Here is a 24,933-nt window from a genome sequence, read left to right on the forward strand (position 1 = left end):
TACACTTGAGCATTCCCATCAAGCTGAGGGCATTTCCCCCGATGCCTATCTGCGTTGTATTAATGAAGATATATGGTGCAGGTACAGTGATGACATTTTCATGGGCAGCAGACAGCTTCCATCTGTCCTGAGGCATTGCTTCATGCAGCAGCTGTCTGCTCTGTGATTTGGCAGGTCCAGACTTTTGGACAGAAACAGGTAGTGATGAGTTTAGGGGAATGAGCTTCTGTGCTGTCAGACAGAAAACTCTGCCAGTCGTGACATGATGATTTCATGTTATTGTTTTCTTTGAAGGATTGCACACAACGCACAACACAGCACAGCACAGCTCCTGGGCTGGACTTGAACCAGGGACACGGTCAGCCTCTTAAACCGCTTGGCCACCGGGACACCCAGGAATTTTACTATTAATCGTTGATTTCTGTTCCAAGTTTGGTTTATTGTAACACACGGTAAAGATCATTTAAAGGACGCCACAGTCTGTTTTTATTAGTTTCACCCTCTGCTTCTCCCCATCTCTCAACTATTTGCTTTCTGACTTTCCCTTTCTCCATCACTTCTCCTCTTTCTTCCTTCCATCACAAATTTACCCCATCGTTTACTTCTCCCTTTCTCCCCATGTGTGTGTTTGTGTGTGTCTCTCCCTAGGTGGTTGTAGCTGGGAGGGCTGGGGCGCTGGCTGGCTGATGGATGTGGCTGAGTGCGTTGCCATGGTGCTACCTGGCGGGGAAGGTTCTTTAACGGGAGTCTGAAGCCAGCAGGTTGCCAATGGGAGAACCGAGGGAAAGAGGAGGGTGGTGTTGGCAGTGTGTGTTTGTCTATGGAAGGAGGGGGTTGTCTAATTTCACAAATACATACACATACTAGCTCAAACCAAACCTTGCAGGCATGCATGCATCTAAGCAAGTGCACACACATTCACACACAAATGCAGATATTCACACACACGCACACACTTTCCATTCTGTAGAATTAAATCTCAGCGCTTCCAGAGACGGTGCAGTTGAATTATTTATGGTTGCCCGTCTCCGGGCCAGGCCGTAATAAAGTTACGGCCGAGACTAATTTGCAGTTTGATGAGGTGGGCTTTTAGCGGTGGATCCTGGGCCAACATTAAGTACATATTGTTTTTACAGATTTGATTACCTTTTTATTGTTATTGTTATTAATGCACTGGGTGTATGCATAGGGTGTAAGGGAGCGCACCCTCCTCGTTTGCTCTAGAGTCTAGACAATACAAAAACCTGACCAGAGGAGAGAGCAGAAACTGAATAAGCAGTGTGTGGGGAACTATTAGACATATACTGGATGTAATCTCCTCACTTTAAAAATCCAATAAAAGTGGCAGCTCAACACCTTTTACAGCAACCTGGAGGCAATCTGCTTCTAAATACATAAGCCTGAGCCGTGAATCAGCTGTGAATTGGACCTGAGCCATCTTCCTGCTCAAATATTCACACACACACACACACACACACACACACACACACCTCATAAGGGCCTATAGAAAAGTCTCAGGGCTGGTAAGCAGGTGTCACCACTCACAGATAGTACATTAAGGCTAGAGTGGGGAGCTTGGCAGTAATGGGATGATGGTGTTGGGAATAACAGATTTTGATTTGCGATGTACGCCGGCTAAACAAAATTCAATTTTACACAATTTTCAGAGAACCCCACTTTGCCTTGCTAAGGCAGCACATTGTAAACCCTTGTGGATAATTTGATGGAGTGTTGTTGGGCTGTAAAATAAGTACTTTCACAAGCTATTAAAGGCTTAAAGCCTGTAAAAATGTTGTGGCGATTAAAATACAAGGAGAAAAGTAGGGTTATACAACACCTTGCGGACACTCTATAACATCTCACAATGCTAAACAAGAGCAAGATGCAGTGCATCCGCCCTCCCCTGGATACATGATAATCCTTTGATTAATGACACCCAGCATATTTAATGCTTAATACGTAGAACGGGAGCTGACAAGCCAAACAATTAGGTCAATTACCAGATGACAACTATGTTGTGTTGGGTTAATTACTGGAATCTTCTATAGCGGGACACATCCATTTGAGGGCCAATGGCACGTAATAGAGCACACATGCAAATGAGCTCACCTACTATAGAGGACACAGCTAGAATATGTGATCTGTGTTATGGATGAGGATCAGTATGTAGGTGTGTATGGGCGTGCTTCTGCATTTTTCCAGAGACTGATAAAAGGACAATTTCTTTCTCTTCCACAGTAATTTATCACCATTTCATAGGTGTACAGGTTGGGGCTGAATGCATATATCTGACCCGTGCTGATCATGTGTGAAAATATGGCAATAAACGAAATATTTATAGAGGAAAAAAGTGAGTCAGAGAGATTATTTTCATGTGTATCTATTTTCAGGATTAGTTAGATTAGTCTCTGGTGTGTGTAATGCTGGCAGCTCAACCAGGAGGACAGGAGAGAGAGAGTCCACAGCCTGTGTGGGGCTGCATCCATGTTAATTATCCAAAACCAGGAAACCTGCGCTGGATGCAGCCCATCGTGTCATCACACCCTCTCTCACTGTAACTCACACACAGCTCCCCCGTGGGCGATGTCTTAACTCCAAACGCAGAGACATGTTCCTTTAATGCTCTGACGTAGACACAGAAACAGAAACAGGACAAACTCGTCTCTATTGTGCTGCTCTGTGCATTTGGAGAGGTTGGCATGGGAGCAAAAGAGGATGGCGAAGGTCATTTCCATATTCACTTAACAGAGTGTTGCCTCTCTCCTTTCTGCACTGTAGCGCTTTAATCAAAGCAGGCGGCGCTGCCACTGCTTCTAAATGGCCCTGGAGCGCCTTTGAAACACACTGACACCGGTGTCGCGCTGAAAAGGACATGCTTTTTATCCCCTTAAATAGCTTGTAAAAGGGCCCCATTGACTACACAAGCAGCCGACACTTCCATGCCTCCTCGCTTTGGGCTCTATTGTACTACCAAGTGAATGTGTCAACGATACTGGACGAACGCAGGCACCCTGTTCAACAATATCCTGTGGGTTTCTTTTCAATAGGCTTGGAGCGTTAGTGCGTGGCAAATATTTATATTGACATTCGTGAGCTGGTCTTTTATGCCACTTGGGAAGAAAATGAGGCTGCTTTGATGGAAGAAAAAACAGAAAGAAAAAAAACTTATTACCGAGATGTGAATTTCAAGGACATCATTTTCACAGTCTCCTTCTGAGAGTGGATACACGAACGTAATGGCACACAGACATGCACATTCAAACCAGAATACACACAAACTTAATCACACACTAGCACGTGCACATGCACTGAGATCCTATGAGCACAGCAGCACCGTCTGAAGCCTGTCATCCATCAAGCAGTATTGCCTGTCCTCGTTAGAAAGTCCTAATCCACTTGTTTCTGCAGTCTGTTCTCCTGGCAGTGGCTCTGCACTACCACTCTAATGGGCTCAGAGAGCGCACACACACACACACACACACTCTCTCTCTCTCTCTCTCTCTCTCTCTCTCTCTCTCTCTCTCTCTCTCTCTCTCTCTCTCTCCTCCCATAATGATCCTGGAGTGCTGAGATAGACGCAGGAGAAATGTTGGGCCATTTCCTCCGAACTGTGTGTGTGTGTGTGTGTGTGTGTGTGTGTGTGTACAAGAGAGAGAAAGAGACTGAAAAATAGTACATGTAGTTTTTTCCTGGCTTCTTGCAAATTGCAGAGCCGGATACAGAGTACGACTTTGACGTGCAGCTGATTCAATCTTGAATCTGACGCTGTCCCAGTCTCAGTCTCACACAGTGAGAGCTACACACTCATTTTCACATCAACACCTGTTGTACTAACAGTGACATCAATCAAATAATATATGCTACATTTACACATTCATACAGAATAAATGATAAACAGAAGAAATATACAGTTATATCTTCTTATATATACCTATATCTTAAATTACTAAAATCCTGCTCATACATTTTGACATGTCCTGATGTTATTATGATGCTGTAATTCACACATGATGCAGTGAATGATGAGACCTCGTAACGTCCACGTGATGTTTCATACGAGCTTTCTGAAGGAGAGCGGCCTCAGACACAGAACAACACTGTATCGACTATTTGGTTCACCCTGGCGCTGCACTGAGAGACTCCTCAGTGCTGCTAGATTAAGTGCAGCTGTCTCTTCATCAGATGTGATTGGTGTGTGTGTGTGTGTGTGTATGAGTGTTGATACTCATAATAGTGGCTCTACAGCGGCTCTATTACCAGTTTGTAATGCTTTACACTTCTTCATGCGGCTACGTGTGTGTGTGTTGGTGTTTACTTGTGTGTACAAGGAAGTGGTGGGTGTGTTTGAGGATGTGTGCGTAATTGAGCTGGTGTAAGCACGGCCCTATCACTTCTCTCTCTCTCTCTCTCTCTGTAGTCTCTCAATTAGGTGGAGAGTGGGCCCATGGGGAACCATTGTTTGAGCAGCAGTGGAAGACAAACAAGACTGCCACCACACGCAGGAGCTCCCTGGGCAACACTTCAGACTGCTGCAGTCATTCACTCACCGGCTCCTGAACACACACACACACACACACACACACACACACACACACACACACACACACACACACACTCATATGGAGTCCTACCTCTAAAATTTGCATATACTTACTAATGTATATAGGCACAAATAAAAACACACGAACATGTATGTTAGCGCTCACCACTAAATTATGATGCACGCACAGCTGCTCGTGTTTGGAGGCTGAAAAAAAGAACAGAAAAATGCACACACGCACACACACACGCACAGTCATGTATATTTCAAACACAAAACATGGAGCATATACACACATACACACAAACATACACAGAGGATTACAGTGTAGTGCGGCTCTTCTTGGTAAATGGACCAAAACCACAGATCCGCAGGGAAAAAATGAGGGCACACATGTTTACACACAAATTGCACCCTGTGGGATATCTTAGCCCTGTTTCTACAACGAAAGGCCACACAGTGTTAGATGATAATGTGCGCATGGATATTCCCTCATGCCCTCAGTTTACTTCCACCTTAATAACAGCAGCTTTGGTGGGACAAGTCAAAAAAGGCCGGAGGGGTTTGTCTACAAATTTGGGACCATTTACAGGAGAACAGGAGCAACAGAGTTGTTCATTTTGTTGTCTTCCATCCGTCTCCATTTCTCCCTCATCCTTTCATCCCTTAATCTCAGCTTTTCTCTCCAGAGAGAGAAATAGAGGATTTTCAAGTCGTAAATGTTTTATAGGAGCCGTAAAGGGTAAGCGTGCAGAGTCGGCCCTTCTGAACTCTCACTCCCTTCTCTTTATATCCATCTGAGCAGTCAGGTAAAGAATTGCTCTGGAAATAATCTCACAGCTATGAACTGTCATTCTTTTCAGCTTCCAGGCGTCTTTCTGTTCCCATTTTCTCCGTTTGAGTTTGCACCTTGCACTATTTCAAGGCTCTGGATTTTGTGACACACTTCGTATTGATTCAACCTGCCGAGTGCGTGTTTAGTGACTTAAAAGCAGTCTTACATTCACGTTAATGAAGTCATTGCCGAGGAAAAGAGAGCTCATTGGAAGATAAAAACAAAACTCCTCATTCTGCCTCAAGCCATCCACAGTACAGGTATTACTTCATAATACAGTCTGAAGTGCAAAGATGTACTCCAAGGCTCTCAGTGTCACATTAAAGCACAGGTATATTTATTGTTATGTACTGTGAGATACACACCACCGTTTCTATTGTGGGCATCTCTATCTGTCTTTTCACAAAATAAGGAAATGACTTCCACGTTCAACATGGACTCGCAAATGGGAGATGACAGTTATTCAGCTGAATGGGGAGGCAGCCGGCTCTTTCCCCCTAACCTCGGCGGCAAGCTGTAAAATAGCAAGCGAGCAAACAACAAGAGAAATAAATGACTTTCTGGACAAAGGCAGCAGCAAAGCAGAAAGCATTTCTCCTGAGGCTAAGAGGGAGAACGAGAGAGATGGAGAGATGGAGGGGGAGAGGGAGGGAGAAGGGAGGGGATACATCACCTTGTGTAGCGCTCCATATCATTTGCATGGTTTATACTCTCCAAGGCCCCCACCATGCAAATGACTCATAAAGTAGAAATAGAGAGACTTTGGAGCTGGTGTCAGGAGTGAATTTATATATGATTGCCAGGCGGGCCCGGTGTCCTAAATCATTTTCAATTAGATGACACTTTCAATATCGAGCCGCTGATTTAGAGATATTAAAACTTCTTCTGCCTTATCCTCCACAGAGTTGAAAGCAAGCAAGCTTATCTCCCAGCCTCCTCACACCCCCCTCTCCTTCCTCCTCTTCTTTTCACCCCGGTTTCTCATCTTCCTCTTCTTAAAGGTGTACGTCAAAAAGATCTTTTACAGGAATGAGCTCGCTCTTCAAGGGAGGGGAGGCCCCCTGCATATAAAATGAGGGTGATTTGCAATTCATTTTAAATTTACCATGTCATTGTCTGGGTATGCATATGCAGCACTGAAACAAATAGGGAATTTTTTTGCCATTTGTGGGCCTTTGACGTTTGTCACAATGAGAGTGGGGGGGGGGGGGGGGGGTCACTGTAAGTCAAAGTGGTATCCATTTACAGAAGGTGGAGAAAAGGAATAAATTTCAGCTTCATGATGAAATCGTACTGGATTTCCTTTGCATTATCAACAGTGGAATAAATACTTGAAGTGTTCCTGGTAATGTTTGTGAGTTCAATAACCTGCACATTTCTTGCTAAGCAGCTGAAACTTTCCAGGCTTCGTCCTCACAAACAACCTTTACCTCCTCTGTTTTTGCTCGCACATCATCAAGGCAGGCATCGATCCTGAATCTCTTTAAATAGTCCTCCCTCATTCTCATTCTGCTCATGTGGCCCCCCCGACCTTTCTCCAGGCTGCCTTTCAAACATTCATTGTACCACACTTAACAACTCGGTTGCATCTGCCTATACAGCAAAGCTCAGTCTGAAAGGCAGCTAAATTTAACTGAGTGCATCAGTGCACTCCTGCTTTATCCAGCCTTTCTTTAAGGCAATAAAACTGACTGAAACTGACAGAGTGGGGTCCATATCAAAAGCTTCACCAGCACCTTATCTCTCCAACACTGCACTGAACACACAGCAACCCAGGCCCGTTCTGAGGCAATAAAATCTATATCTTAATGGACTTGCTCTAACAGAATGTCCCACTGTGCTGCAACCAAACGGCGTCTCCTCCTCTCGTCATTATAGTCAACTCTCACATTTTGCCTAACTTATGTCTCCCTCCCCCTCCCAGCTCCACCACCACCTCCACCCTCCCAGAGACAATAAAACCGAGGCTTAGATGGACATCTCCCATTTCTGCACTTCCCTCAACATGCTGCCCTCCACCTCATCTTCCTCTTCCTCCTCTCATCCCACCTCCTCTAGCTTTCCTTTCTCCCACCCCCACCCATCTCTCCCTACCACTCCTCTCCCTCCTCCTCCTCCTCCTCCTATCTGTTGTACCCCACCTCTTCGATCTCTCGCTCCGTCCTATCAGCGCCCCCCTCCTCCTCTCGCTGCTCCCGGTGTGATTGTGTGGGGCAGGTCCTGCTGACAGGCCTGGGCAGGGCCGATAACGCTGGGAGCTGAACAATGGGGGGAATATTGTAAAGCCTAATGGAAAGGAGCTGGAGGTGGAGGGGATCAGGGACATAAATCACTGCGCCTGGCACTGATGGGGCTTTTCAACAGCAATAAGAGAGGCAATACCTCTCTCCAAGGCAGAGGATAGGAGAGGGGTCCCACATATTCCTCCCCTTGTCTCAGATTGAGAGAAGACACATATGAGATGACCTGACACACTCTTACAAAGACACATATGCACATTTTCATGCATACACAAACACTCATACATAAGCAAAAGTCTCTTGAAAACACATATCCAGGGACATCTGATGTGAAAGGAATTCTTGTACTGTATGTACAAACATCTGCGCACACACACACACACACGGACATGCAATCTATGAGCACTTTCTGAAGGGCTATGTTAAGTAGGCAGAGTGTCAGTCTGTGTGGGGATGGATGGAGTGGGATGGGGGCGGTGGCGTGCACCTCCCATAAGCCACTGAGTGTGATAACCAGTGGGGATGGATGAGTCACATTTTACCTTTATGGTGTTCTGCTATTCACTGAGTAAAGATAATGGACAGAGCCACTTAGTAATCAGAGGCAGAATTAAAGAGCTTCTCTCATCTCCATTCTGACTCACTACAAAGCCGTCACTCCGTCTTTTTTTTACCTGCCATCATTTCCAATTATCTAGAAATAAATGAATTGCTTCTGCATTTAAAAAAGTGCTGTGTGTGCTGTTTTATCCAGCCAAAATGTGAGGGAGGGCACCTACAGTATGCAGAGCACCTATTTTTGTAAGAGGAGTTTTTTTCTGTCTCTGTCAATGTAGGGCAACAAAAATGCTTTACACTGTTGTTTCAACATTTGACAAACACACTGTGTTTTCACTGTTGAATTGATAAAGACTAAATCTGTTTATTACTTTTTTGTCCGAGGAGGTTATGTTTTCACCTGTGTATGTCTGTTTGCTGGTTTGTTTGTTGTCAGTGGGATTACGCAAAAAGTACAGAACCTCTTTGCACAGAACATGAGGGAAGGATGGGTCAGGGAAGAACTGATTCAGTTTTGGGGCAAATCCAGGTCATTTACAAAGAAACTGAATTTTTTTGTCTGAAGTCTGGTGTTTGTTGTTCGGCCTTGGCCTCGGTGAAGGTCTGTGCTCCCTTAGAGTCCTTTAAATATGTATTGGATTTTTCTTTTTGGCAATGTTGCTGTGCTCCAGAATTAAGTTTTTGTTGAGTATAATGCTGTTTTAATCAGGAGAAACTAATGGAGAGGAGGTTCTTAAAAGAGTAAATAAGAAATGAACTTATTTGATATAAAGCACACGATAGGAAAAGTTTAAGGAGACTTTGGTGATGAGACCCCATCGTGATGTTATCGTTTAACAGGCGTAGTGATGCTGTGACCTGTGCAGGAACGACCTCGGGGCAGGACCTCAGAGGAGCTCGGTGGAGGGACCAATGGGAAAGCTGGTTTTGATGAAAACTGGAGGTGAATTGAGTTGAGGTGGGCTGTGTTGATCTGACACGGAAATGACAGCTGACAGCAGCGAGGGAAAGAAGCAGTTATATTAAAGTTTGACAGCAGAGAAATTATTGGCCCACAGAGGTTTTGGCAAAATCTGACTGGTTTAAGTGAAAAGCGTGAACGCTGCCAGGGAGCTGATTGAGTTGGAAGTGGAAAGGGAAAACAGATCTGAATAAACAGAGTAAGCCTGAGGATAGTCTTTCTGAATAAACACTGGCTAAGCTTAATAATTCCCAAAACTATGGAAATGAGACCCGTGTAGTTATTATCCTTTAATACTTGTCCCTACAAAACTGCCTGATCCAGCTTTTCAAATTCTCTAGTATGAAATAAAAAAAGCGACTGATGCAGGTTATCATTTAATCATCATTAACCAAATGAACAGGCTGTAACAGAAGCTCATGGGAAATGCAATTAAATTATTATTTGTCTGTGTGTGGAAATTTGATAGTAAAGTGTGGAACAAATGTGAATGAAAAGTTTGGACAGAGAAAACATACGGCAGATACAAACATACGGAGCAGGATTCCCACGCACACACCTCCACTCTCATCTCACCTCCAATCTCAGAATATAAAATAAGTGTCACGGGCCATCTTTGAGCATTCATCACTGTAATTGGCTGCATAACAGCATCTGCCCAGTCTGAAACTCGGCCTACAGCAGTCAGTTTTGTTTAAGGAGTGAGAGAGAGAGAGCGAGCGAGCAAGGGAAAGAGAGCGAGTGATTAGACATCCTTCATAGGTCTTAAATCTCCATTAATCATTGCCCTTCTATTCACATCCAAGACGCTGACACAGATAACAGCTTGGTATAAAGGAGGAACTGGGGAAGACAGAAAGAGGGAGGAAAGAGCAAAGGAAAAGGAGGAGATCACAGACTTGTTAAAAATAATAAGCTGCTACAGAGCCACGTGGAGAGGCCCTGGTGAGATGGGAATTGCTGATTAAATTAAAGGCTCATTAATCAGCCCTTGAACATGACTCTCCCATTTCTCTTGTTCTGCCCGCACCACTGACTTCCCCCATTTTTTTCCCCCTCTTTTTTTTTGTTACCTCCGTTTTGCCAAGAGAGGGATCTCCTGCTGAAAGGTTAGGGTTAAGAGTCAGCAGGAGAAGGGGGATAAGAAGGGACAGACCTGGCAACCCACTCCCGTGATTAGCCTAGAAAAATGGCAATCTGGCCTCCCTCCTCCTCGACTGCCCCGTTGTGAAAGTGAGTACAACCAGGGCCGCCAGTTTGGCAACACTGAAAGTCCACACACACACACACACACACACACACACACACACACACACACACACACACACACACACACACACACACACACACACACACACACTCTGCTGTGATTTGGCTGCAGATCTGGTGGCAGCGCTGCTAACCTGTTTGGCTGACTTTGTGGGAGAGGAGTGAGGAGTGGCTGAGTGATGGCTGTAGGCATGAGTAGGCAACACTCTGATGATGAAGTGGTTTTGAGAGCTGAGCGCCTGTTTCATAATAGTGGTGATTATGCTGAGGTCATTAGAACCTACGCGTTACATCATGGCTGCCAGCGAGGGGAATCCCCCCTGGTTTGGCTTAATGGAGAAAAATGTGTTTTCCCCTCATTACAAAACCAATCAATTAGTCAGTCAGTTAATCAATCAATCAGTAAATCCATCAGTTGGTCTTGTAAGAAAATGATCCCTGCTCCCCTTAATATGGAACATGCATTATGGATGTTGTGTGTCCTCTGATGCTCTTAGTGAAGAAAAACATTATGTCCTCAATTATGACTCAATCAATTAGTCAGTCAGATAATCAATCACAAAGCCTATCCATCACTCTGTTCTCGAGTGTTTACAAAATGAAATGCGACCTATTTCTATAGTAACATTTTATATGATTCATTTCCTGTCTGTTTGTTTTTTATACAATGACGCCATATTGCAGTATGGTCCTTAATACTTAATACTCCATTACAAGTAAAGTGTTATCAGGAAAATAAACTTTAAGTATCTGAGTTTCTCATTACGCTGACAGAACAGCCTAATTTGTGTTATTACAAATTATATTATTACGCACTAATGTGTAATTAGCATTTTAATGTTGATGAGGTTTAGCTAATTTGAACAACTTTCTTAATTACTGAGTTGCTCCATTCATAGCAAAGTATCATATTTCCAAAGATGATCATATGTATTGTTATGTATGTAAAATCATAACATCTGAAGTGACCAGTGAGTGTAGCTGTAAAATCAAAGCAGTGCAGTAAAAAGAACAATATCCGTCTTTGAACTGTGGTGAAGCAGGAGGAGAAACACTCACCTTAAACCTGCATTAAGTGATTGTTTTGACACATGCAGTATCTCTGCTGCTTGGTGCCAGGCAGGTAGTGTACAATAGGTTTATCAGCACTTTTCACTTGCTGCGCCTGGAAACAGTAAAGTTGTCGGCCCTGAAAAGAACCACAGCTCTGCGAGGAACTGCCAAATATTGATTATATTGGCTTTAAATAAAAGTTTCCCAAACTGAACCTCATAAGCCTTAGTAACTGCATAAATGTACATAAGTCCCACAATCGTCTACTAGTAAAATAATAAGCAATAATAAGTTATTTCATCATGATAGTCAGGGTTCGACACAACAATATCAGAGTTGCCACCGATGACGGAAACAGCTCAGTCTGAGTATAAATGGCAAATTTAAAAAACCCTTACAACACACAGCACTGACAAATAAATCTCCTCTCTATTACTGTCAGGTAATGGAGAGATAAGAAGGATGTGAAGCTCTAAAAACACAAGTCCACCCAGACTTTCTGCTCCTCACCCTGTGAGGTCCCCCTCAGGATCACCTGATAAATTGAACTGGAGCCCTTGACATATCTGACAGCGTGCTTTTCACTCCTCCGTCACCCTATCCCTCGCTCACCCCGCTGTCCACCGCTCCCTCACTTCGCCACAGAGCGGGAGAGTAATAGGATCCCTGGGCTACCTGACCCCCACATATGAAAAGGGCCGACACACAAAGCAAGGAGGGAGCGGCCACTTAAAAAGGAAATGGAATGAAGGTGGAGGAACAGAGCAGGAAGGAGGGAGAGGGAGTGAAAAGCAGAGGAGGATGATGAGGTGAGCATAGAAAAAAAAAAACAGGTGCCCAGCCATGTGTGAAAGACATAATTGAAAATGTCAAAAGATTTAAGGAATGACAGCAATGAACTGGCTGAGCATGGCAGTGCAGTCTGTCAGTGAGCTACTGCCTCCATCCTCAATACAATCTCTTTTTCTCTCCTCCTACATATATTCTCTCTGAGGCACGTGCACACACACACGCACACACACACACACACACACACACACACACGCATAAGCACACACTTAAATAATTTGCAATATTCTCCTTTACTCATTTGATTTCATCCATCTGCTTTCTGTCTGTGCGTGACTTAACCTCTCTGGCGGGTTTCCCAGCAGAGTGTGTGAGCGTGCAGCTACTCACATATAGCTTAACGTCTGCATGGGAGCATATGCATATAGATGGATTTGAAATGTAAATGTGATGCCAGATCAGCACTTGACCCTAATGTCAGCTTTGCTGCTGATCCTCACTTCCTCCCTTTATTCTCTTCTTCATCTCCTCATCTTCTTTCTCATCTCTGAAGATGAAGACCAGGTTCGTCGCCCACATTGGCCACAGATGATGAGCTAAACGCTTGACTTGTAATACAGCAAATCGCTGTCAGGTATGTTTTATCTTATAATAGTGCAGGGTGGGGGGTCTTTGTAGGTTTCAGATGTGCTGCTCACCGGAAAATTCCACTTAAGCACAGAGAGATCATCACACAAGAAATCAATACTAATAATACTTCATACATTTTGGCATGTAAAACATTTTTCATGAGCAATGGCTAGGAGGAGGACAGTGAGCCACAGTTATAATATCTCTATATTTTGATAGCAAAGGTAATATAATAATTATAATAACAGACCAAGAAAATTGGATGTGGGATATTCATCATCAGTTAAATGGATCAGAATTAGAAATTCATGAAAAATGTGCAGTCTTCATTTCAACACAGAAAAGTGTATGTGCCATACTGAGCGAGCATGTAGCTTCAACCCTGTTTCTTAGAAATTACAACAATACGTTTAGAGAAAGACATAATTTCTATCTGGATTCTGCTCAGGAGCATTTTTTATGGTTTGGGTTACAGTCAGTGAAAAATCATGTTGAACCCTTTTCCCAACAAGCTATTTGTAAGTTTTGCTATTGCTACACAGTCAGTGTTAGCAGTTAGTTAGTCAGTGTTTTACCTATGAGTCAGCTGCATTGTTGTGTTTACTAGACAAGAGGCTTGAGTACGTCCTCTGAGCAGCGCTACTTCAAGGCAGACTGGACGCTACAGTGACTCGGTATTGGAAATTTATGAGACCATTCGACCGGGCTGGGACTAGCTGGTTAGCATGCTAACTTTAGCACTTGAAAAATGGTGATAGAAATAGGAGCAAAACAAGAGGGTTGCTCTTGGCGTGTAAAACAATGAAGCTAGATGTCGAACTCTGAACAGCTGTTAATGCTAATGTTGGCGATGTAGCAATAGCAAAACTTACAAACATCTCCTGTGTTTAAACATAACCATAAACATTTTAATCAGGATTTAGATGCTAGTGTATTGAAAAAGCAGGGAAAAACTAATGAAACTGTGAACATTTTGCAACATGTCCGATAAAGTATTTTACTCATTCACTCATGTGCTGTTGCACATTAGTAGCATATAAACAATTTCTAGGAGACAGGGGTTGGTAAATTGCAGTTTTGTGTTTATATATTAGTAAGTCAGTAATGCAAGATGAATAAATGGGTTTGAGTTAAATGTATTACAATTGTAGTAGAAATGCATGAAAGTCTATCCAATCAGAGTTCATGTTTCAATATTCATCTTCTGCGGGGTAAAACTGGCAGAAAACTCACTTCTTCTAAGTATTTACAACTTCAGCTTAAGGACGGTCAAACTGACGTGTGCCCATCCAGTCATCAAGCCAACAAAAAAAAAACCAAAAAAAAAAATCCAGAGTTATCACTTTCCATTAATATCTGCACCAATTCTTGAAGGAGATAATTTTCCTTGGAAGAAAAAGCATTTTCTCAGCATCATTAAGGAGAAAGAGGGGGCTGTATGGCTGTACGGAGATGTGAGGATGTAATTTGCATAACTTGATGACACGGGTGGAAATCACTATGATACATATAGGCTTTCTGCACATTCATGAATATTCATTTATTCAGTATGCCACCAACACAACACATCAAAAATAGATGTGCAGGGTGGAAAATGATCTTATCAGAAAATCCATGGGTGACATACAGCATTCAGCTGCAGTCTTCCACCATGGAGAATCTGCTCAGTGATTTTAAGTTCACTGAGTTCAGAGTGTTGCTGTAAGCCGGTTTACACAGCCATTTGATAATAGAGCTCAACAGAAATGTCATGTAAGTCTTGTGTGAGAGATACCAGGACCCCCCGCTGCAAAAACACGAAACTCTGAAAGACTAACTGCTGAACAACATACTGTAACTCTCCCATTCAGTGGAAAAGCAAATACCGCCGTGGCTCTCTGAGACAGTAACGGACTGTATCCTGCAGCGATGTCGAAGGTGAGCAAGGTAGCTCATCCTTGAACACTAATAGGTGTTTCTTTTTGTTGCCTGTGGGAATCAGTTTTAGTTATACTTTAAAATGCTGGCCCCCCAAAAGAGAGGAAATGAGCAGAAATGGGGAGGGAGGAGGAGGAGGAGGAGGAGGAGGGTATGGAGGCAAAAATGACTGCAGGGTCTGGGGAGTTTAAGACTCAAATTAAACATTCAGAGCAAAGGAGCCAACAAAAATTAAACCTTTAATGACAAATTGTTGCCCCCATATTAGCAACTCACCAAATACACAGAGGGTGGTTAGAGAGACCTAATGTGTGTGTGTGTGTGTGTGTGTGTGTGTGTGTGTGTGTGTGTGTGTGTGTGTGTGTGTGTGTGTGAAGGTTGAGATAATGTGATTTAATCAGCTTTATTGCTCACATGCCTCACATTAATGTGAAACAAGAAGATTATTTACTTGTGATGGTTTTTTTAGGGGGTCACACATGAGCCTTTTTTGTCGCTGCTCAAATGAACATCACTTATTAAAAGAGATATAGATCACACAATAAAAAAAAGAGAGTTTATACATTTTATATCACAAAGCCTATATGTTTTGTCTCACATGAACCCCCCTTTGTACAGTGTTTACACAATATTATATTTTGCCTAGTACAGGCAAGTATATACACTATACATATGCTTTATGTCATGTTAAAACATACAGTGTACTGGAACAAATCCTGCAGTTCTGGCGTGCATGCTTGTGCATGTTTGTGCATGTTGTGTCGAGCTCAGCTGCGTCCATGTAACCTGTGAGTGCCTCAACACACAACACAGTGGAAAATGAGCTGGACAGCCAGCAACAGGAAAGAGTGCCGACACAGCAAACAATGCTGCAACCAGGGACAGCCGGTAATGGGATAAGTGGCGGGTTGCAAATGTGTCAACTGGAGTGTGAACGCCATGTTAGGTATGCAAATGAAGAGGAGAACCTATTGGCTTGGCATGCATGGCCCATCTATTCCAGAGCAGCCTGCCACGGTGATACAAGACTTGTCAGAGATGGCCTGTGGTGGTCGCAGCAGTTTACACTATAAATTATAGTTTATGGGTTATTGATTCCAAGCTCTGGAAATTAATTCAATATTTCTCTCATGGTAAGTTAAGTGATAAGAAAAATGTCCTCTTTCTCAATGCGTGCTACACTGTTGCTCCACCCCCCAAGAGGAAGTTTTGCAGCAGGTAACATGGATGACAGTAATGCACTGGCTTCAGCTGTGCAAAAATAAATTACAACATAAATGCATGGTTATAGTGATCAATACTGACATGTTAGCACCAATGCTGTGCTAATCTGCTCCGTGACTACACCACGAGCAGCTTCCACAGGTTGCATCTGTGAATCAGCTGCAGCTCTTATTGAAAGGTCTTTAGCATCACCTACTTTATCTCAAGCTGAGAGCAGCGATCAGTGCAGCCGCTTTGGCGCTGGAGTTTGCAAACATGGTCCTGATTTTGGCCACTTTTGTACCAAAATGAGTCACTCACAATGCTTGAGGGGCACACAGTTTCAAAACACAATTGTCAAGTTTGTTTGTCAAGTTTTGAATGAAAATCAGAGGACGTGATTAAAAAATTGCTCTCCCCCCTTCAGCACCCTTCAGCTTCTTGTAGGAGAAAGTACTTTGTGCTTGTTGCTGCCGTGTACAGCCTCAGACACAGTGCAACCTCCCCCCCCATGCTCCATCATTGCTCCCCCTCCTCTTCCTGCACCCATATTTACCTTTTTGATTCGGTGGCCTTACAGCCAGAGTTAGTTTTTCCTCTTTGTGCATAAACAAATGAGAAGAGGCTGGCGGCCACAGAGGAGGGGCCGAATCAGAGGCAGAAGGAAAAGGAAAGAAAGTGAGAACGACCCACGGCAGCATCCAAACGACGAGGCAGCTCCAGCTCCTCTGAAGAGAAGTCAGGAGCCCTTGAGGTTCAGAGAGAAAAACCTGATTTCTGTTCCTCTGCATTTTTCTTTGTCCTTCCAGCCACCCCCCCACCCCCCCACCCCACCACCACCCCACAACCCCAACCCCCCTTTTTCTAATTTTCTTGAGGACGGAGGTGCCTGCCTGCCTGGCACATGACATTGATTTCCATCAGCGCTTAGAAATAACCTCAGAGCCGTTGCCAGGGCAACCTGCATCTACCTTTTTGCATTTTTGCATATTGCCGCCGAGTTTTTTTTTTTTTTTTCCTGTCTTTCTTTTTTCATTGCGTCCGCCGTGGCTCACAGAGCGACGGGATGACAAATGCTCTCAGGTAGAGAGGCGATGGCAGGGGATGGAGAGGAGGGGAGGAGGAGGGGGTGATGGAAGAGGAGGAGAGAGCAGCGGACGGGTGGGTTGCAATGAGGAGGAAGGGAGGGGGAGCGCTCAGAGAGATGGATGGCTGTGCCAAGCAGGAGCAGGCAGGACCGTGGATACTCTGGCACGTATATGTGTGTGTGTGTGTGTGTGTGTGTGTGTGTGTGTTGTGGGGGAGGGTTATTGATGTCTCCCTGCTGGGGGCCAGGGGGCCGAGAGGGGGGAACAATAAAACACCAGAGCAGCGACACCGATGGACTCCTGCCTCCTAATTAACTACGTAAGGATGAGCACCGAGATTGAGGGAGGGAGGGAGGGAGAGGAAAGATGCATGTGGAGAGATAAAAAGAGAGAGAAAGAGGAGACAAGATTGAGAGAGGACAAACCAAACTGAATTACATTTAGTGGGTCAGCACAGTGAGATGCTCGCCTCTGTCCAACAAGAGCAAACAGCCATCAACACATCTGTCTGCGCTGCAGGCCAATACCAGCACTGCCACTCACAATGTAAGCCTGCAAAGGGACATCGAGCTCCTTCACTGACAGCAGCAGCATGTGTGTGTTGATGTGCCGGTGTGTGTCTGTGTCACCAGTGGTCTTCTTGCTTTGGTCATTTACAGTTCAATGGTGTAGAGAGGGAGGCATCCTTGTTATTGTGTGGGTCTCTGCAAATTTGTATGTGCACAAGAGCATGGGGTGTGTGAATGGGTGCGTTAGGGTGGCTATCGAATCACCAGAGTGTGTCATGAGAAATGTTGATGCTCACAGGGAGAGAGAGAGAGAGAGAGAGAGAGAGAGAGAGAGAGAGAGAGAGAGAGAGAGAGAGAGAGAGAGAGAGAGAGAGGCCAGGCTACCTACGACATTCCCTCGCCAACATTTTCCTCATGATTTCTCTTCCCCTTCCCTGTATCAACACCCCAGTCAAAGTGCAGCCAGGGAGAAAATTAATTTCTTATTACCTGATTATATTATTAGGTTTCGCTTGGAGTGTCAGTTAAATATTCCACATCAGCATTTCATCAGGCATGGTATAGCATGGTATAGAGGAGTGTATTGTGAAGCAGGGCTATTGGTTAAACAGGAGAGGCCAGCGGCCTGAGTCTGTATCTGGGGCTGTAATCGTCTGAGACGTGTCCCCCCCATCCTGAGGGATAAAGACTGGCGCTGGCAATATGCTGGCAGAAAGCAATTTGCTCGAGTGCTATTCCCTCTCTAGCCTCCACTGGACACACAGCCTCTTGCAAGCACGCACACACACACACACACACACACACACACCAAAGCAGCCAGTGCAATGCCCGGCCATTCTTCAGGAGTTTCTCTCAGGTAAAGCATTCACCGACATACACATTCTCTGTCTCTCTCTCTCTCTCTCTCTCTCTCTCTCTCTCTCTCTCTCTCTCACACACACACACACACACACACACACACACACACACACACACACACACACATACAAAAACAAGTTTCAGCTTTTTGTTAAATAGGCTCAAGCTGACTGCATTCATCCAGCCAGCCCTCAGAGTTGCCTTTCATTCCCCCTCTGCTCCAACACACACAGGATTTCAGACCGCACTGATACCTGAGCGCGCCCAGCTCAACCCCCTCCTCCCGTCTCACAGACACACAAACTGATCGTGGACTTCAGACACCATCAGATGAAGAAAATGAAAAATGATACTGATGGATTGAGGGGGCAGTAACCAAAGGTATATACACTGTAAAAAAAGAGAGAGACATTCCAGGTGTAAATCAATCTCATCTTATATATCCCTGGCTCAAATGTCCTGATACGTCTGGGAGGGGGTACGGTAAACAAAATTGATCATTACAAAATTCATGAGGTCCAGAAATCCCAACTTGGGTCTCTTTCCTCCTGGAGGGCAATGTTATTATTTTTTCCATCCCTCGCAACAAATCTACACAGTCAGTGGCTAAGACTCGAGAAAAGGGCAAATTTGCATACCTTCCATAAGGAAGAAAATCTGATCATATAAATGTAAATAAGGTGAGCTTAACTTATATTTTCCTTGAGAAAATAGTGAACTGATAACACGAGTGAGCAGCGGGCGGAGGAGAGGAGGTGGATGGAGTGGAGAGGGCTTCAAGGGGCTTGTGGATCACAATATGCATTAATGTCAGGGACTGACAGTGGGAAATTAGGTTTTTGTCCACACGCTGGCACAGGCCTGAAATAGCACTGCTTAGGACAAACAGCAGGAGGCAGTGGTGCAGCAGCAGCACAGATCCAAACACGGTTTCTGCGCTCATCTACAACCCTCCCTCATTGTGCCATGTGTTGTTTTTTAAACTGCATATAGCAACAGAAAGCGTAATCACTTCATTTCACTCATGTCACCAACAAATAAATTCACTGAGTGCATCACAGCCACCAAAATGATTTTCAAAATCACTGTGAGAGTCGAAGCTGTCAGATGTCTAGGTAATTGTGTCAGCATGACAGAAGACATTAAATCCTCTTCATGTCATTACTTATTGGCCACTTTATTAGGAACAACTGTAGACCTGCTTATTCATGCAATTATGTAATCAGGTGGATATGTGGCAGCAGTGTAATATTTAAAATCCTGAGACAGGTCAGGAGCTTCAGGTAATGTTCACGTCAAACATGTGGGTCTTTCTGAAACGGCTGATCTTCTGGGATTTTCAGAAACAATAATCAGAGTTTTTACTCAGAAAGGTGTGAAAAACAAAAAGTGAGCATCTCAGGAATACGCCGTATTCCTGAGATGTAGAACAGAGAATACAACAAATAAAAGTAAAGAATAAACAAATGTCTCAGTACAACAAATCACAGACCTTTCCCTACACACACTGAACAAAACCACCCCCCACATATCTCTACTGTCATGTTGTTACCTGCCCTCTGCTCCTTTCGTCCCTCTGACCAAGCAAACATCATACGTCAGCAAATCCTGCCCTCAACAATTATTTTTCATTTTTACAACCTGCATCAAAATTTGACATAACTTTGCAGAAATCTACTGTAGTTAACAGAAGTCCAGAAGTCTGAGACCACTTCTGAGCAAAACTGGCCGATGGCTGAATCTACCTGTGACGGGGGCGGCCCGGTAGTCAAGTGGTTAGGACGCTCTTGGCAAGCAGTCGCTGGTTCGACTCCCGACCGGTCCAACTCTTTCCTGCATGTCATTCCCCTTTCTCTACCCCCTTTCCTGTCAGTCTCCACTTGTCTATAATAAAGGCATAAAAAAGCCCAAAAAAATATTAAAAAAAAAAAAAAGAATCTACCTGGGACACGTGACCAACTGCCCGCTGCCTGTACTCTGTCACCAGACTCCACTGAAAACTCAGTTTCACCACCTGTAGTGTAAATGTGTTTTGAAAAATGCACCTGTAAACTAAGACCGACGATTTTGATAAGTTGCACTAAAATTGGAGCGTAATCATGTTGCTAATGGAATTTGAAGATTCATCATATTTCATCAGCTCCCTTGATGACACCCTGTGAAGCTGAAGATTACAGAACAAATACGTTTTAAAGGTTATCACAGTCGGCTCAAATGTTTTCAAGAGAAGCACAGTTTCATAGAAAAGCTGTGCAATGCTTTTTGGCCACTGATGAACTCAGTGTATCATTGGAAATCTAGAAATGTATGTGCGGAACAACTGTAAACTGATGTGATGTGTTATTATTGTTTTCTGGAAACATTTTGCAAAGTCCGCACTTTTTTTTTTGCAGAGAAGAGAATTTCTCTAATGGTATATGACCGAATGCCCTTGTCAAATTCAACATAAGCATTTGACTGCTTTACTTCAGCTGAGATCCTGTATTTGTCTGCGAGGCACACAGGCTCTCAGACTGAATGTAATTGTGACAGAGAAAAGTTCATGGCTGAGAAGATACAAGACAAGTATTCTATTAGCCCGCTCCGGGACATGCTGCTCTACCTACAGAGAAAATGAAAGGACAATCTCTCAGGCTGCATGCACACCGCAGGCTCAAATCAGATTATCTTCCCCACCTATTGTGACTCAGAATTTGATCTTTTCATTTCTGTCCAAACAAACACTCAGTTTGATTTTCCCCTTGCTTTGACATACAATGAAAACATCAGATATGAGACACAAACTATACGTGAAACAGGAAAGAAAACAATAAAACCAGGTCTGAGGATGCTGTTTAATTCTTCCTCAGAACAGAACATCCCACCGAGGAACAGAATGTGATTCGCGTTATCATGACCTCGGAGGCGGTTTCATCACAGTGTGACTGTGAGGATGCCAACTCGGTCAATGGCGCATGAAACTGCCTCTTTTTATTGGCATGGCATTCAATCAGTTCCTCATGGGTATATGTCCTTGGCTTTGCAGTGGGGGGGGGGGCGACCTATTACAGCACTCCCTGCACCTGCCCACATCTTACTACCCCCCCCCCCCCCCCAAAACCCTCCTCGCTTCCATTCCTGCATAAATACAATCAGCCCTGTCAAGAAAGGCCCAACCGCTCGCTCTCTTCCTCCATTGTTTCTGATTGATTATGCAGAGGAACCATCGCTCCATCCTCCCTTCCCTCCCCATGTCTTTGAATTTCACTGGAGTTGGCTCCATGCCAGGAGATCCTCCCCCATCCTTCCTACTCCCACCCTCTGACCTCACAGGGTGCCCACCCACCTATACATCAACCTCGTGCACCTCTGGTGGGTTGACAGTCACCCTCAGTGACGAAAGAAAAATGAGGACAAGGTGGGAAGAAGATGACCTTTCCACAGCTCCACTGATAAACTCAAACTAAAAACAACACAGATCATTTCATGCTGTAAATTGTACCATTGCTCAGCCAGCACCCACACACTGAAAAGACACAGACACAGCCGGCATAGGTGAAACCTTTAGAGGAAACAACTTATTTCTCTGCAGAAGTGATTGAGGAAGCAATATTTTTCTTTCACCAAGCCCAGGGGGGAGCAGCCTGTCTGCCACAGAGGAGAGGGATGGCCACATGAGAAACCATCTCCCATTTTATCACTCAGGAAGAGGAAGAGGTGGCTGTTTTCTTTCAGCCTGGCAGTGGTGGGTAGAAATACAACTGCCCTGGCATGCCGAAGCACCTTGACGGCTGATGGGGTCTATATTTCATTGTCAATTGCTTCTGTTATCATGCAATGCACATTCGCTCACGCTCTGCATCAGTGTGAGTCTTAACTGATGTGCCAGTCAGTCAGCCCCATTAAACCCCAAAGCAGTCCCTGGGCAGCCCTTTTGTCTTCGCTATTTGTTCCCCTCAACAGCACTAAACAGCAGCTCCCACAACATTCACTCCAGCTAAACAACCTCCGCCTCCCCGGAGAGGTATGCCGTCTCCACTCCCACCTCCACTGGTGACTTTAATGAAATATGCAGCTGTCTTTTAATCAAAACAAGGCCAATTTGCATACGGACAGGAAGGGGCGGTGGACCCTCCTCCTCCTCCTCCCCCCACCCTCTGACCATGCCAGAGCTGGCTGCGATCCAAGCAGACGAGCGCCCTGATGGCGGAGCGGTGGGAAGGAGATGGCAAGGAGGCAGAGGAGGAGGAACAGGAGATGCGGGAGGTTTGGATGGGGGCAAGGGGAGGGAATGGTGGAGTAGGAGGGGCGGGAACATGGCTAGAAACAAGCAAAATCCAAATTAAGCAAACGAACAGATGGATGTGGCACATTAGCATACATCAACAACAAACAGGGGCGCCATGCTTCCTGTCCACGAGAGCGAGTTGGCAGGACTCAAGGGTGAATCGGGCGGAGGATTAGAGAACATCAGTGGTCTGCGTATGTCTGCGTGTGCACGTATTTGTATCCGTATGAATAAGTTGGTGATTTGAAAGGTGCTGATTAGCCCAGACTGAGCGGATGAGACAAAATACTACTGTCAGCATGCACAGCTATAATAAATGCAAAGCCATTAACGAACAACGATTAATTACTAACAAATTACCTTGCGTCGATTATTTTGGAGGCGCGGTGCAGCGAGGCAGGGGGTGTGAGCTGGGCAACGGGCGGCGATCTTTTGTTTTGGTTTGTTTTCACAGCACAGGACTGAGGAACAGGCAGATACAACAACTCTCCTGTTCTGTGTGTGTCTAAGTAGCTCTGAAGGAGACCGATGTGTGTGCGTGTGTGTGTGTGTGTGTGTTTGGGAATGAGAAAAGCAAGACAACTAGCCACTGGTGCCACACCAGCACAGACAGGCGTTGGCTCACTTAACGATAGACTTACCAGGCAGATGGTGAACCGGCTGACTGGAAGTCTCTCTGGTTGGCTTTCTGGCTGTCTGGCTGGCCTGGTGGCTCATTGGCTGTCTGGTTGGAGGAACTCTGCCTGGTAACGACAGAGCCAGTGAAGGAACAAGGAAAAGTGTGTTTTTTAACACCGTAGGGTTCTTTTTCTTCGCCGATTCCTCCTTTGAAATCTGGCTCTGATCTTTCACTTGGCATTTTGGTGTAAATTTAAACCCACATGGAGAATACTGTGGCATTTTTAGCTGACAAAAGCCATTAAGGACTAACACACTGTTGCACTACAATGGTGGAAAAGGCAGAATGGTTTGCTGGCTTTATTCCTACATGAGTGCACCATGAATCACTGTTTTCCTGCCAGAAGACATTGGTAACGTGCCACCGTGGAGCAATATGGTGGTGGATGAAGTGCAGTGATATATTAGGTGATATGGTCCAGCTGAGACACATAATGTCCCTGCTGTTAGATTTGGCACGAATTTCTGAAGCAGCACTGTGGTGGAGGGAAGAACAGAGCCACAACTAAGCCGTTTACTTTTTTCTCATCCCACTGAAAAAGCTTTAAGCTGAGGGGGTGAAACAATTCTGAAGCCAAGACCTAAACCACACTTCAAACATCCACGATTTCCTGACGCAGTACTGGAGGAGAGAACCACGACACTTCCCCCAACACACTGCTGCTGCTGCTGCTGCCTGTTGAGCTCTCACTACATCACCAAACATTTTTCAATTCACAAATTATTATTCCATCTAAAATTAAGGCAAGCTGTATATTTTGTAAATATTACACATTATACCTATTTTATGGTCATGTGTCACATGACTATCTAGGTCCAATCATGATTGAGTGATGACGCCTTAGTTCAAGATGGATAATAATAACCCTTAGATTACATGTGTCGTTTTCCACCCGGTTTATCTGAAACCCAGCCGACTTCCATACACAACAGACTGACAGTGGAACTATCCCGGGACAATACGGAAGTCAGCATATTTTAATCCGAACCCTGGGCACAAGTCACTAGGAACATTTATTGGATAGGACGGTGAAGAGAGACAGCGAACATAGGAATAGACAAGCAAAGCAGCAAAGAATCCAGGAAAACAGGAACTGGTGAAATTTAGCACAATCCCAGAGCAGAGTAACTGTGAGCTTCATTGTCATTTCCTCTCAAATGTCACACTCATAATTTTTGTAAAATGGACCAGCAGGGGTCGCTGGTGCCACACAGACCGGTGGTGGTCTGCAGACCACCCTTTGAGAAACTGCTGCTATAAGCTCAGTGAATTATAATCAAGACCCACTGGAAAGAAAAAACACATTCATACTTTACTTACCTCCAACCGCTCCACCACTGCTGTCCATCCAGCCGACACATCAACCGGGCCCGGCCAGCCACCTGCAGACGCGCTGCTCACCACCTGAGAGACACTGAGCAACATATTTCACAGTGCTGTCAAATTTCAAAGCTCATCAGCTGACGTAACTTAAAATTATTCCATGTAGCCGGTGAACAAACAGCAGCTCAGCATGTGCTGCATCTGCTAACTCAGG

The 24,933-nt window shown here is 44.6% G+C and overlaps 1 protein-coding gene across 2 annotated transcripts in view; it reads right to left on the minus strand.

Moving 5' to 3' along the window:
- tnrc6c2 (trinucleotide repeat containing adaptor 6C2) overlaps positions 1-24,933 on the minus strand; it is a 129,255-nt gene that overhangs the window by 102,715 nt on the left and 1,607 nt on the right. For both annotated transcript variants that reach the window (XM_071505518.1, XM_071505516.1), the window contains exons 2-3: positions 24,717-24,810; positions 23,359-23,460 (exon numbers count right to left, since the gene is read on the minus strand). The gene's annotated coding sequence lies outside the window, so the exon portion shown is untranslated. The remainder of the gene's footprint in view (positions 1-23,358; positions 23,461-24,716; positions 24,811-24,933) is intronic.

Source organism: Trachinotus anak, unplaced genomic scaffold (genome assembly GCF_046630095.1).
Source record: "Trachinotus anak isolate AG129_WGS33_773 ecotype Australia unplaced genomic scaffold, CSIRO_AGI_Tana_v1 ptg000019l, whole genome shotgun sequence".
Taxonomy (NCBI): Eukaryota; Metazoa; Chordata; class Actinopteri; order Carangiformes; family Carangidae; genus Trachinotus; species Trachinotus anak.